Source organism: Miniopterus natalensis, chromosome 14 (assembly GCF_054644295.1).
Source record: "Miniopterus natalensis isolate mMinNat1 chromosome 14, mMinNat1.hap1, whole genome shotgun sequence".
In the NCBI taxonomy this organism is placed as follows: Eukaryota; Metazoa; Chordata; class Mammalia; order Chiroptera; family Miniopteridae; genus Miniopterus; species Miniopterus natalensis.
Genome location: NC_142094.1, coordinates 31,791,152 through 31,804,624, shown reverse-complemented (window position 1 = coordinate 31,804,624; position 13,473 = coordinate 31,791,152). Strand labels below are relative to the sequence as shown.

General features: G+C 34.4%; 1 protein-coding gene across 1 annotated transcript in view; it reads right to left on the bottom strand.

Moving 5' to 3' along the window:
• The window catches only part of PCDH15 (protocadherin related 15), a 900,353-nt gene that overhangs the window by 682,015 nt on the left and 204,865 nt on the right, over positions 1–13,473 (bottom strand). The window contains exon 3 of the mRNA XM_087824418.1: positions 7,761–7,836. The gene's annotated coding sequence lies outside the window, so the exon portion shown is untranslated. The remainder of the gene's footprint in view (positions 1–7,760; positions 7,837–13,473) is intronic.

Sequence of the window (13,473 nt, the reverse complement as noted above, 5' to 3'; positions counted from 1 at the left end):
AGGTTTTGAAGGATAAGATGGGGCTCTGCTACGTGGATGGGAGAGAAGGGAGTATGTTGAGGATGCAGCAGTGATATAACCACTCCAACAACAGACAAGCACAGGGAGGTTTGGCTGTATTGGATGTTGTTGCAATTATAAATATACACCGGTTTTCTCAAAAGCTTGCTAACAGGTGGGTGCCAATATGCAGATTTTTCAAAAAAAGTAATTTATTCCATATACAGAAAATTACATAACATCTCATTGGGATCTGGAGCTGTATCTCATAATCAAATACATTAATATTTCTATAGTGAAACATGAATATCTATATTAAGTGAATAAGTAGTCAAAATTAGCCTCACAACAGGTCAGGATAGGTTTTGATGCCCTATGAAATAAAAAAGAAATGTGTATAGAATATATATTTATATGTATATATATATTTTTTTAATTTTCTTTTTTTAAATATATCTTTATTGATTTCAGAGAGAGGAAAGGAGAGGGAGAGAGAGAGAGACATCAATGATGAGAGAGTCATTGATGGAGCCCGCAACCCGGGCATGTGCCCTGACCGGGAATTGAACCCCAATCACCTGGAACCCAGGTTGATGCTCAACCTCTGAGCCACACCCAGCCGGGCTATTTTTTAAAATTTTCTATAAAAGCTGCTTTCTATGTGGTTAAACCATATAAAGTCATTGTTTCTGTTCAGTTTGGTTTGTTTTCTTACATTTTGACCCCTCCAAATAGCAATTTCAAGTAGCTCAACCTAACAGTTCATGACACCAAAATTATCTCCTATGCTCATGGGGGAATACCTCTCCTTATTTTTTATCAGGACTTAGAATACAGACATTAAATATGCGTATATGTACACTTAAAGTCAGTTGTCTTATTATGGAAGTAGAATGCACTTTATTTATTGCCACTCTGGCATCCTTCCTTCTCTGTTCGAGAGTCCAATCTCTGTGATCTGGGCATGCTGATCGTTACCTTGTTTATGAGCCAAGCTAAGTCAATAAACACTGGCCACAGTGGTTGGTTGAGTTAGAGTTGGACATGGGACAAAGTTGGGCTAAATAGGCATTAGCAACTTTGTTGGGAATGCTGTGAATACAGACTTGGAAACATATAAAAACTGGAGAGTAAATGGGTTAGACGGAGATCATGAAGGAAGCCTGTCATAAAACTAAGTCATCACCAATGAAATCATAGCAGAAAGGTGGAAACATCACTACACCCCACCCTTACATTAACCCTTTCCCTAATCCCAAAGAGTAATTCTAGACTTTCAGATCCCTAAGTCAATAAAGTTACTCTTTTGTTTATGCTAATTTGAGTTATATTGTGTTACTTTCACTATAAAGGCTCTTAACACATATATGAAGGGACTCATAATTATAGACAGGGGTGGGAGTATAGAAGAATCATTAAAACAAATAAAATGTATGCAAATTTTGGGTAAATATATTATACTCTATCACTTCAAAAGCACTTAAATTTAAAATCATGTATAAATTTATATGTACATATTTTTTATTTTCTTTTTTTCTAGAGTAGAGACTCAGTTTTTAAAGCTTGTGAGACAACCAGTGGTGATGAGTGCTGGTTGGACTTCTGATCTAATCTGTTCATACTAATTCTATGGGATTTTATTCATGTGATAGATGTAAACAGATATAAGACAAGGGTCAGTGGAAGAGAGGAAGAAGGACCATAGACCTTAGACATCTCAAAGATTCACCACTCCTCAGTTACCTTGTAAGGAAAAACCCTTCTCATTTTTAATGACCCAAAAGTCATTCCAGCCATTAATTATATTCCAAAACAAAAGTGCCTCCAGTACCAGTTTATCTAATTTTGATATATGAAGTCAGTGTTCAGACAAACAGAATAATAGCTGATTATATCTGACAGGCTTTCAGAGTGTCTGAGGTTAGAGAGAAAAGCTTTTGAAGTGAAAAATAGATGTAATCATTAAAGAAGCAGCGCCTAATGACCCGATTCCATTTGGTTTAAGTAGAAAAAACCCCCAAAACTGAGTGACAGAAACTCTCAGAGAAGCCCTGAATATATCTCTATGATGGCATGTAAAAATCTCAAGGAGAAAGTTGTATCGGTGAAAATATATGTGAGGGAGAGATGGAAAAAGGGGAGCGATAGATGCCTTAGGCTGTTTTGCTGTTGATGAAACAATTTCAAAAATATCGCCTCATTTGGGACTTGCAACAAACCTACACAGTGTGAAGGGCAATTATTATGAGCCTCATTTTAGAAATGATGAAAGGGAGGCTGATGTCCTGTGTGGCTAAATGACTTTAGTACAGCCAAACTGCTAGTAAATGGTGGACTTGGGATCACATTCAGTGAGATCCTCTTATTGAAAGTCCTCAGAAGTTTTATACCACTTCCATATTATAACACACCACTCATAAACCACAAATAAGCATTAAGTCTAAAAAGATGCCGATATAATTTCAAATGGGAAAGCTTTGAATATTTTGTCACATCCTAGTCTAATAAGTTGCATTTATATCGCTGGGATTTGATATATCTTTGTTTACCCTATTTCAAAGGACAGTTCTTCTTTTTCTCTCTTGACAAATTTATCAGATTAGAGCTATTCATCTTGGGAAGAAATATAAAATACAGTTTGGCTAAAATCAACATTTTAAAATTTTTATAAAAATACTAAAATTTCCTATAGCTATCTGTGTATATAAGCAAAGCTACTCTGAAACCTCTTACACCCTTCATTTCCTACATTTAAGAGAAGAAAACCAAATAGTTGTTTGGACCATTTTCCTTGCAGCAAGGAGGGAACATGTGATCCATTCCTAGGGCATAAAACATAAGTGGAAAAGTTTGGTTGGTACTTTTGGGAAGTTTGGCTTTCCCACAGTAAAGAGGGTTCACATTTTTGGTGCAGACTTTCCCTTCTTGCTGTAAGTTTGGGCACAATCTTTGCAAAAGCTGTACCTATCCTACCACCACAATGCCAAGGTGAAGACAACCAGAGATGACGGGCCTGAGCCCTGACGTGTTTGCACTGCCAAAAACATGCCAGCGATGGCCAGACTCTGGATTTGTTCTAGGATGAGGGATGGGGAGGGGGGTTATAGGTTTTCTTATTACCTTTATTGACTCAATCCTGAAATATCCAGATAATGCTCGCTTGGTCCCTGAAATTCCAAAACTACGTAAAGCATGTTAAGCATGCTTTATGTGAGGGCTCAGAACAGATGCTGTAAATAGCATGGTCCGACAGTTTAGGCGCATCACTCTTATGGGGGCAAATGAGTGTCCCTTCATCAAGGAACAAATGTGTCTCCACCAGGCTCATATGCCCAGGGGCCTGGCCTTTCTGTTGGATGCAGCATCTTGTCAATGCAGGCTTACTTTCCAGTCTTACACTGCATGCTCTACCACTTACTCTTTGTTGCCAAAGGAACATGTTTTCCCCAAGGCCACCGCTTTTGCCTTATTCATGTTTCTCCATCCAGCAACAGTGCTTTCCCATTACTCTCTCTTCCGTAACATGGCCTGTGAGGTCTAGGTTTCATCTTATCTGCAGCAAGACCTCCTATAGGAAGCCTGGCCTGATACCTGTCATGAAAATCGTTTTTCCTCTTCAGCCTCTTGGAAAATTTTGCTGCTCATGAGATAGTAACGTTACACATTTTATTACATTCTTTTCTGTACTAATTCCATTCCCAGCCCTCTGCAAAATTATCACCGTCTCTCCCACTGGGCCATAAAGCTCACTGAGGGCAGGGAGAGCGTGTGATTCCGACATCAGTGCGGTACCGAGACCAGAGTCTACTGATATCTGTGTGACGGCCACGGGGACCAGGGTTAATAGCGCTGGTTTCTCTATAAGAAGTTACTCCCTTCATCATGCTCTTCCTTACTGTTCCATACTTGTCAAAAATGACAGTTAGGAACGAGGGTGCATTATGTTCTTGAAACAACCTTTAGAGAGTTTGGTCATTATGAATAATGAACCATCTCAAGAACAAAGATTTCCAAAGCATGTCTGCATGTTATCAGCAGGGATTGTGAGCGCACTGCTGCGCCCAGGCCAAATCCCGGCCCCTGGTTGTTTTGGCAAAGTTTCATTGGCACATAGCCACCCTCGCCTGGACATACGATCCAAGGCCACTTTCGTACAACATAAGCAGAGCTGAGTAGTTACAATGGTCAGACAGCCCACAAAGCCTCAAATATTTATGGTCTGGCCCCTTATAGAAAAAGTTTACAAAACCTTGTTATTGGGAAAGTTAAAAGCAATAAGTCATCAGTCAAATAAGTAAGAGAAACAAAATGTTAACAGTTTCTTTAAGGCAGATCCTCCCTAAGCCTATGAGTCTTACTATGCATTACATTAATTCCTATTATGTATTACTAATTTTCATATCATTTCCTTGACATCCCCTTCATTTTTTTGACCACAGGAATATTTTTTAATGGCTTCTATCTCAGACCCAGTGATCTAAGGATTACCAGTTTTTCAAATGCTGCTTTAGAAAAGTGTAAAAAAAAAAAAAAAAATTAACCAAATTGCAGTTTTTCCTTTAAACTATTACCCTCACCTGATAATATTTAACTCTCTGTGAATTCACTTATTACTCCAGTGATTTTATCTGATACAGTTGAGCCACTTAGCAAATTTCCCTGGACCATGATTAAAGGACCAGTCAAGCTTCTTTGAGGTAAAAGTTATAGCATACCTTGTACTATAAACAAGTTAGGTGGCAATTACCTGAGGAAGTGGATGATTAACATCAAAACAGCCACAAAAGAACTTGAAGGGGGAATCTATGATCTTGGATTTAAAACTGTTTTATCTAATCTAAATGGAGCCAAAGATACCAGGGTTTAGGTACATTAATGTGATTAATTACACAATTATAAACCCTGTTAGATGTAGAAACTATTTTCTATATTTCCTTACAGTTCTTAAATTCTTGCTTTCTTCAACCTCAATGCTTCCCATAGAAAATACAGTTTGCCTCACTTACAACCCTTTAAACAGAGTATGTTTCTTCAACTTGAACAAACATATTGATGATGTAAAAAGATGCTAAATCAAAATGTATTATGTTCCCAGAGACAGAAGTGTACACAAATCACTGAGTTATTCTCTTCATTAAAGCCATTAGAACATATAAAAATAACTGTACTTTGTTGACACATGTATACGCTAGACTATCTAAGATTATCTCACAAAGGTAAATCAATATATAAAGATCCACAACCTCAGATTTATAAATCATACAACTCATTTACTCGAACCCCATACCTGAAGCCTTTCTATTATCAAAGGAGAAACAATATGGTGCAGTAACAACTGCATTTGGAGTCAGATGCCAGTTTGCATCTCAGTCTCCCTACTTGTTATTACCCAATTTAAGCTTTTAAGGGAGCAAAATCTTCTGACAAGTACAGTCTGAATATGTCAGCATACTCAAGGAACTTTACCCCCAGTTTGGCAGTGGTATTAATAACTACAGAGCACTTTCATTGATGGCTTCTAAAATATTCTCTTCAGTCAATGTTTTCTTTCCTCATACTATTAGTACAATTGAGAAAACTAATAATACCTATAAATGTAAATGTAGCTCTGAATAATTTACTGGCAAATGTATTTTCTTAATATGATACTTAATTACAAAAAATGATTTTAAATAGTTACATAAGATATACAAAATGCTTTAAGATAAAAATAAGTTAAGTAATGAAACCCGAGTATAGGGAAGGCAACATCTTAGAAGACATAGGTGGCTGAAATACACATTGAAGAATTTTCTGCAAAATTACTTAAGTCCTTTCCAACTGGATTGTGTTCTTGCTAATTTATTACATAACAGTGCTGAGCATGCACAAACTGGTCAAGGAGAGAAAAAGATTTTTCTTTATACTAAGGTCAGGACAAAAAAATGTTTTTCCTAAAAATCTCAAAAAGAGGAAACTAAAATATGTCTCATATTTGTTTAAGGATATTCTTTTCACCTCCAGTGAAATACAATTATAATAGCCTCGTTTTTATTAGTCAACATTTGAACACACTCCTACAATACAAGTGGAGTAGAGGAGATACACATGAAGAATACTTATTTTCACCCCTCAAAGAATTTATTATACCGAAGGAAAGGAAATGAAGAACTTTTGGATATGAGACTATGCTAGAATTATTGGCCTATTTATCTATCTATCTATCCCTCAATCATCTACTTACCCACACATACATACACACATATGCAATAATCTGAATGACTACGTTAATAATATATGAACAATTCTTCAAAAATAAGATATATACCCTATATTTTCTTTGAATGGTCTGAGAGATAAAACTCATTGAAATTTACCTTGAACTATAAATAGAAACTTTTGGAGATGAAATTAATCTTTTTACAATTACCATTTTCATACTTCAGTGCACTCATCAATAAAATGGAATTATAATTTTCTTTTAAAATTTACATGTTCCTTTGCATAAAATATTATTATATGGAATATATTGTTGCATAGAATTTAAATATGCATATATGCAGAATAAAGCTATTGTTGGAAATATAAGGCTTCATGTGCATTTCAATATAGTTAACATAGACACATCTTGTGTATATAAAACAAAGCCTATAGCACTTTGAAAGCTTGAGCAGATTTTTAAAAATTGAATTCATAATTACTGACATGAGAAAATTATTTCAACTCCTTATTTTCAAAATTCTAGAAATTCCCCACAAAACCTTTTTGCACATTTGTAGTTACATAATAAAAATATGACATTCTAAACATATTGTTATTTCTAATATTTTAGAAGACTGAGGTAGCAAATGTTTATGGAGTACCTACTATGCCATAGCATTATGTTAGATGATATAAATATGATGGTGGATAAAAAGACAGGTTCTTTACCTTTCTGGAGCCTACATTCATCTGGGATTGAGGGTAGGCATAAATAAATATGCACACTGTATTTTTGCAAATTACAACTATGTATTTCTTCTTTAAAAGCATTTGTTATTTTGAAATATCACGTTCCACTTTTAACTTTAAATATAAATTTCACTAATTTCTATCTCAATTTGGAAGAAATTTTCTATTTCTGTGCCAATGCCTATAAGTTTCTATTTCTGATTTTACTTCTATGGATTTAAAACATTATTAGAGGACTCAAATATATTTCTCCTTGCTTTCACTGAAGCTCTTATTAGTCAAATTTTATCTTAATTCCTATTTTGTTACACCAAACTTCCCAAAACCACTTCTTCCACAATCAAAGCACAAGCCACACTTCAGAAACACATAAAAGAGAATTGATTTTCATCCTGAAAATGTCAAACTCCTGCCTATAATACTCAGCTACAGTTTTGTGAAACAGCAAAGTTCAAAAAGAGCCATCGACCTGATGGTCCTTTGACACATGATGATGGATGCAATGTGTCTACTTCTCTACTGCCAGAATGTCCTCCAAGAAATGGAGACCAGTCAATGAAGAATAATACATCTAAACTGGGTAGAAGGTTTCACTTCTCTGAGAATAAACTTTTACAAACTCTGCGATTAACTCTTTTTTCTCTTTCTTGCTTAGATGAATCAGAACACGTATATCTGCATAAAGGAGTTGAGCAATGCCTAGAGGTTAAACTCCATACACAGTTAATGACCTGAATGTAAAATGCAGATGCAATGTATTGCTCCCCCTGAAATATGGAAAAATATTATATAAATAATACAATGTCAGGAAAAATGTAACCACTACTCACCCTTGTGTCTTGTCCCTCTGTCAATTACCGGTTCTGGCAACTCCAACTGTTCCTAGTGAAGGATATTTCCATTTTCCTATAGAATAGAATACATTGATCAAGGCCACATCAAAAGCAAAGACTTTATTAAAGTGCAGGACATAAGAATAATTCATTTTCTTGTGATGAATTATAGCAAATTCTGAAAAGTAAATCTTGTGGTCATAAATGTAAGTTTTGGAAGCAGCCAACTTCTGATTTAAAATGTAACTCTCAGAATGCATACTATCATACATGTTCCAACTTAATTTTTTACTTAGAAAACAAAGAGCATTTTTCCCCCTGAATTTTTTTTATGCCATTTGACCAGAGTCCTAAGAAGGAAGCTCAATATAAATTGCCCTTCAACAACACTTTAAAAATGTATTTTATATATGGTAAATAGATCCAAGACAATTAAGAACAACTATGAAGATTGAAGGTTACTTTTGAATCAACACAGTTTTAGCTCTCAGAATATTATACTATACCATTATTTCCTTAGGTGTACAAATTTTGTACTTATGCTTTTTCAAAGGAGAAACAGATAATATTAAGATAATGTAATATAAAATCTTAACACATTTTTAGTATTGCTAATATTCCTACTTATTGCTAATAAGTTCTTCTTCAACATTGAAGGACTTAATTATTCATAGCTCTTAGTTCTGTAGCTGGTACTGCATAGAGTATATACATATGAAGAAATAGATACAGAAATAGAAGGAAACAGTTATAGTTTCTTTTAAATGCATAAACAGGGTTCCCTGAAACTCTGGAGAATATATGAGGTTGACAGATGCACTTAATTATGGAAAACAAAAATAATGATTTGTTTTTAACAACCAAGCATTGCTTGTGAACTACCAAATAAATGGATATAAATATATGAAAATTTTAAAATAGTACTTCTAAAATGATCTATATTAAATAGCAGCAAGTAAGTAGTATCATGAGAAAACAGAATTATAAAACTTGAGAACATACAATTGAAATTTTGAAGATTGTGTTCTTGCATGAATATGTATATAGATTTCTACACAAAATAAAAATTAAGAAATGCATAAAATTACATTTTATACTTCTTTGGAATTTAGGAAATAAATAGCTTTAAAAAATGAATAGGACAGTTTGCAAAATTAAAAAAAAATAAATATATTCATTATTTTCACAATAAAAGATAAGTTTAACATCTTCATATAAAATATAGCAGTTGAACCTTTTCAGTCAAATTATCAATGGGGTATGATAGGACCGTCAACATTTGTACCACCACTTGCCCAGCCCTCTCTGACCTTGTGATAGCATCTGTGACATTCTTGTACAACTCTAACACTCCATGGAACACATTTGAAAACTCTTGACATAGATCAATTTTTTAACATGCTTTAATAACAGCTATAAAAAAGATATTACACAAACGGAATAAAATTTATTTCTCAATTATTTAATCAAAATAACCATAGTAAGTAGAAAACAATTATTACAGTAACTTCTTGATTGTACATGGGTTCTAAGTATAGCTTCAAAGACAGAAATAGCTAGATTTTCCCTAGGGGTTCTCTACATTTCTGAATAATGCTGAACCCACCATTAGTCCCATCCTAAACAAACCATTTTGCACTGCACTTTGGGCCTATGTGGTAATACAGGGAGGTTATTCACCATTATTTCTGAGTAAAGATTGCACATGTTATAACATATAGCAGAAATTGTTGAAGCTTTGCAAATGAACTCAAAGTAGTTAATGCCTCAAGAGTGAGGAGACAGAGGAAGAATGAAACAGAAGTTTGTATAATTTCAGCATATGTAAATTATAATTATGTAAAAAATTAATTTTATGTGTCTGTGAATATACTTTATAATTATAATTTTAAAGACCAAATAATTATTGAAAATTACACTTTTTAACACATATCTTTGCTGGTTCCTTCTCATTTCTCTTCCTTTAAATGATGAAAGTCCCAGGGCTCTGACCTTAAACCTCTTATCCTTTCTATGTATAGTGATTTTCTAGGTATTTTGTATCTAGTCTTATAGAATCAATTTTCACCAAAGTCAGCATCTTCAGCGTCATCCCTCTAGCCTCTTGGTTTTGATTTTATTTGAAGGACTATAGTCATTTCAAAATTAACATGGCCAATGCCAAGCTCCTTACTCTCCCTTCTTCCTCCAAATCCCATTCTCTATAAATGACAATTTCATTCTATCACTAGCTTATGCCAAGCCAGTGATGCATTCCATACACTATGAGACCTCAGTGTTAAAATTTACTATTTCTCCATCTTATCTTTTTCATCCAATGGATCTATGTTTAAGATGTGTTCTCAAATTTCTAATAACTCATGTTGTTTGTTTCATTTTTCCTACCATCACCCTAAAACTTCATTCAGTTTCATAAAATTTCAATGTCCATGATCTAATAAGGCAGAGTGATACAATGCAGGGGACTTGAGTTAAAAAAAAAAAAAAAGAAAGAAAAAACCAAGAAAAGTCTCAGCCCACTTTGCTATTTGTCATTTAACAAGGTTCTTTGTCTAACTACCCTCTAATTCACAAGTTTATAAAGTCAGTATGTTGGACCTGAGGATTTCTAAAATGTCTTGCAGATCAGTAATTTAAGACTAGGCAATTTAAAATCAGAAGTAGACATTGGCTTCAACTCAAGAATTAATAGCAGCCACTAGGTAGTGGATTTTTATGTGAATAAGGATTTGATCACTGATGCCAGAAAGCATGCTGCCCAGGATGTGGAATGGCTGAGTAGTGTCGACTGTGTGGCACAATGGTCACATCTGTGGTAGATTTAAACAAAATGGAAGAGAGAAAAGATAAAATAAGGACTCAAAAATAGAAAAGACCTTCTTGAATCTAATAGATAAAAGCCATTTAAATTTCAGAACCATCTTGAATACTACACTTAAAGTCAACCTTTTGGAGATAATAAATTCTTCCTGGTTGCTGTGAAATCAATTTTTATAACCGCTTACCATTTTAAAAATCTAGAAATTCCCAAGAGACTAAAACACTGCATTTGTTTTCCTTAAAGACCTTTAGAAATTTGATTTATTTTTAGTGACATTAGAAATATAAGATGTGTATTGTCAACCACAAGAATAAATTTATATTTCAGAAAAATACCTGTATATGATAGTGAACTTTAATTAACAAAAAATAATGTATTTTTTAATGAAAATAAATTCTAGGCCACTATAATTATTGATTAATATCATTTCTTAAACCTGAGTACTCATCTAATCAAAATATTACAACTTTTTTTTTTTCTCAATAAATTTGAATGTGAAAATGTTCAAATGAAGGCATGGTCTTTGGTTTTTTAAAATAGTTTTAGCTTAGTAAAAGACAGGCCTGAAGCCCTAGAAAAAACTACTAAGTGAACAGGGTTTTGTTTGTGACCAAAGTGATTAATACATGACTTTGCAGAAAGCACAGTGACTATTTTGCATAACAAGATGTTCAATGAATGGCCACTTCAGAGCCTTTGGATATTATAAATCATTATAATACCAGTTGGAAATCTAAAAGGCCTTCTAATACCCAGCATGCTACAGTAACTCCCTGAAATTATTTTCAGCATAGTTCAAGAGCATGCATCTTGTCATTACCTTTTCCTGCTGAGATAGCTCACACAGAACATACTATTTTTTAACTTGTGTTTTATAGAATATTTATGGCATTATTAGAATGTAACAGAAAACTCAAATGTGCAAAAAAGCAGAGAGAAAGCCCTATGTACATTAAAACAAAGGCAGGATTTAAATATATGTACAGTTAAAAGATGGTTTTCTTTTAGATTGTCTTTGCTTGAGAAAGCTTTCATTAGAAAAAGGCATTGTTCTTCTGTAAGTTGGAAACAGCTTCACAAGTGCTGAAAGCCTTTAAAATATAAAGATCTACAAAAAGATGTGTCTTATGCAAATTTAAGCAAGAGTCAGCGTCTTCATATTGCAGAGACCAGAGGTTGCGTACTTTCATTCAGATTCCAGCTCATACTTTCCCATAGAAACAGCCATTTAACTACATTTGACAAGTGCTAGGGAAATGCAAATATTCTGTAGATATTGATGATGCTTTGTAATTGGTAAAAATAAACATTGTAGAATTCCTGGCTACATTTTTAATGCCTTTCTTTGGCTCCAATGGCTAATTAAATCTCTGTATTTAAATTGGCAAAGCCCCAGGGAGACCGTAGTGAACTATTTTGTTATGAGGGGAAGGTGATAAAACAGGAATCCAGTTGTCTTCTGTGTTAGAAGGATTATATCTATGAGTGTGTGTGTGTCTATGTAATGTGAAGCAATATGGGTAAAGGGGACTGAGTATATAAATACTTTTCTTAAAGGATTATAAAAAATTACATGGCATTTATTCTTCTTCAACTTTTCCAGATTTATCCAGTCTCATAGAAGAGCATGAATTCATTGGTGAAAACTGCTCAATTAGTTCTATAAGGAGGCCATTAGGTTGATATGGCTCTCATGTCCTGGTGGCCTATGTAAAAAAACCAAAATCTAAGTTTGTGAATACCTTCAGGTTACAAAATCAAAGGCTAAGAACAACCAGTCTCAAACAGCCACTAGGCTTTAAGCTATAGCCAGTCAACAACTTTCTTATGTTATATGTCTTTTCTCTATAAAAATTCCTCCTGCGCTCCTGATGGTTGGAGCACTCCTATCCTAACCATTCCTGGTTTGGGCACTGCCAGATTGGAATCAATAAATGCTCAAATAGACTCTCAAAATTATTAATATGCCTCAGTTTATCTTTTAGCAAAACACTTATGACATTTCTTATTTGGATAATTTAAATATGTATGTACTTAAAGGTTTTAATGAACTTGGTCTTCTTAAAGCTGTTCATTTTGTCAATCTATTCATTGCTTTTATCTGTAAGTCCTCATTTAACATTGGATAGGTACTCAGAAACCGTGTTTCTAACATGCATGACAAAACCAATTTTACCGCAGGCTAACTGATACAAACAAGAAGTTCCTAAGGCATATTTCGGGTCACCAAAACACCACCAAGCTTTTAAGTAAAGACCGCAAACCCTTCTTATGTTAAACATTAAAATAAGTGTGAACTATACATACACTTACGAAAGATAAATAAAAAAAATAAGATCATGATTTTCCAACCTGCTTATTCCAAGCAGCTCAAACACCCATCCACTGCAGAGCCATTCACACACCGGCGCTCACTCAGACTGGACAAGGCAGACACGCCAGCTCACTCCACAGGCACAGCTCTGGGATGTGGGAGGGGACCAAAGCCCCAGGGAAAACCAGCCAAGTCACATGGAGAACCTGCAAATGCCACACAGACAGTGGCCCTGGCTGGAATAATTTGTTCTTTCCTCACCAACATTATAATGAAACAAACTTGAATGAAATGATATTAATCGAGAACCTGCTGTATTGTGTAACTTTTTAAATATTAGCTATATTATATTGCTTTTATTTTTATAAATTTAGTTTCTCAGTGGTGGTATGCCTTTGAAGGGTGGCAGGATATACCACCTTAGAATGTGGCACTTTGGCATAAGGGTTATTTGAGCTAAAAGAACTTGGAAAAACTGCAAAACACTCTAACTTTCCTTCTTTTTCTTAAAAGCAGGAGAAGAAATTCCCATGTGACAGATGTCTTCCCTATACCAGAAGGAAAGTCACAAGAGC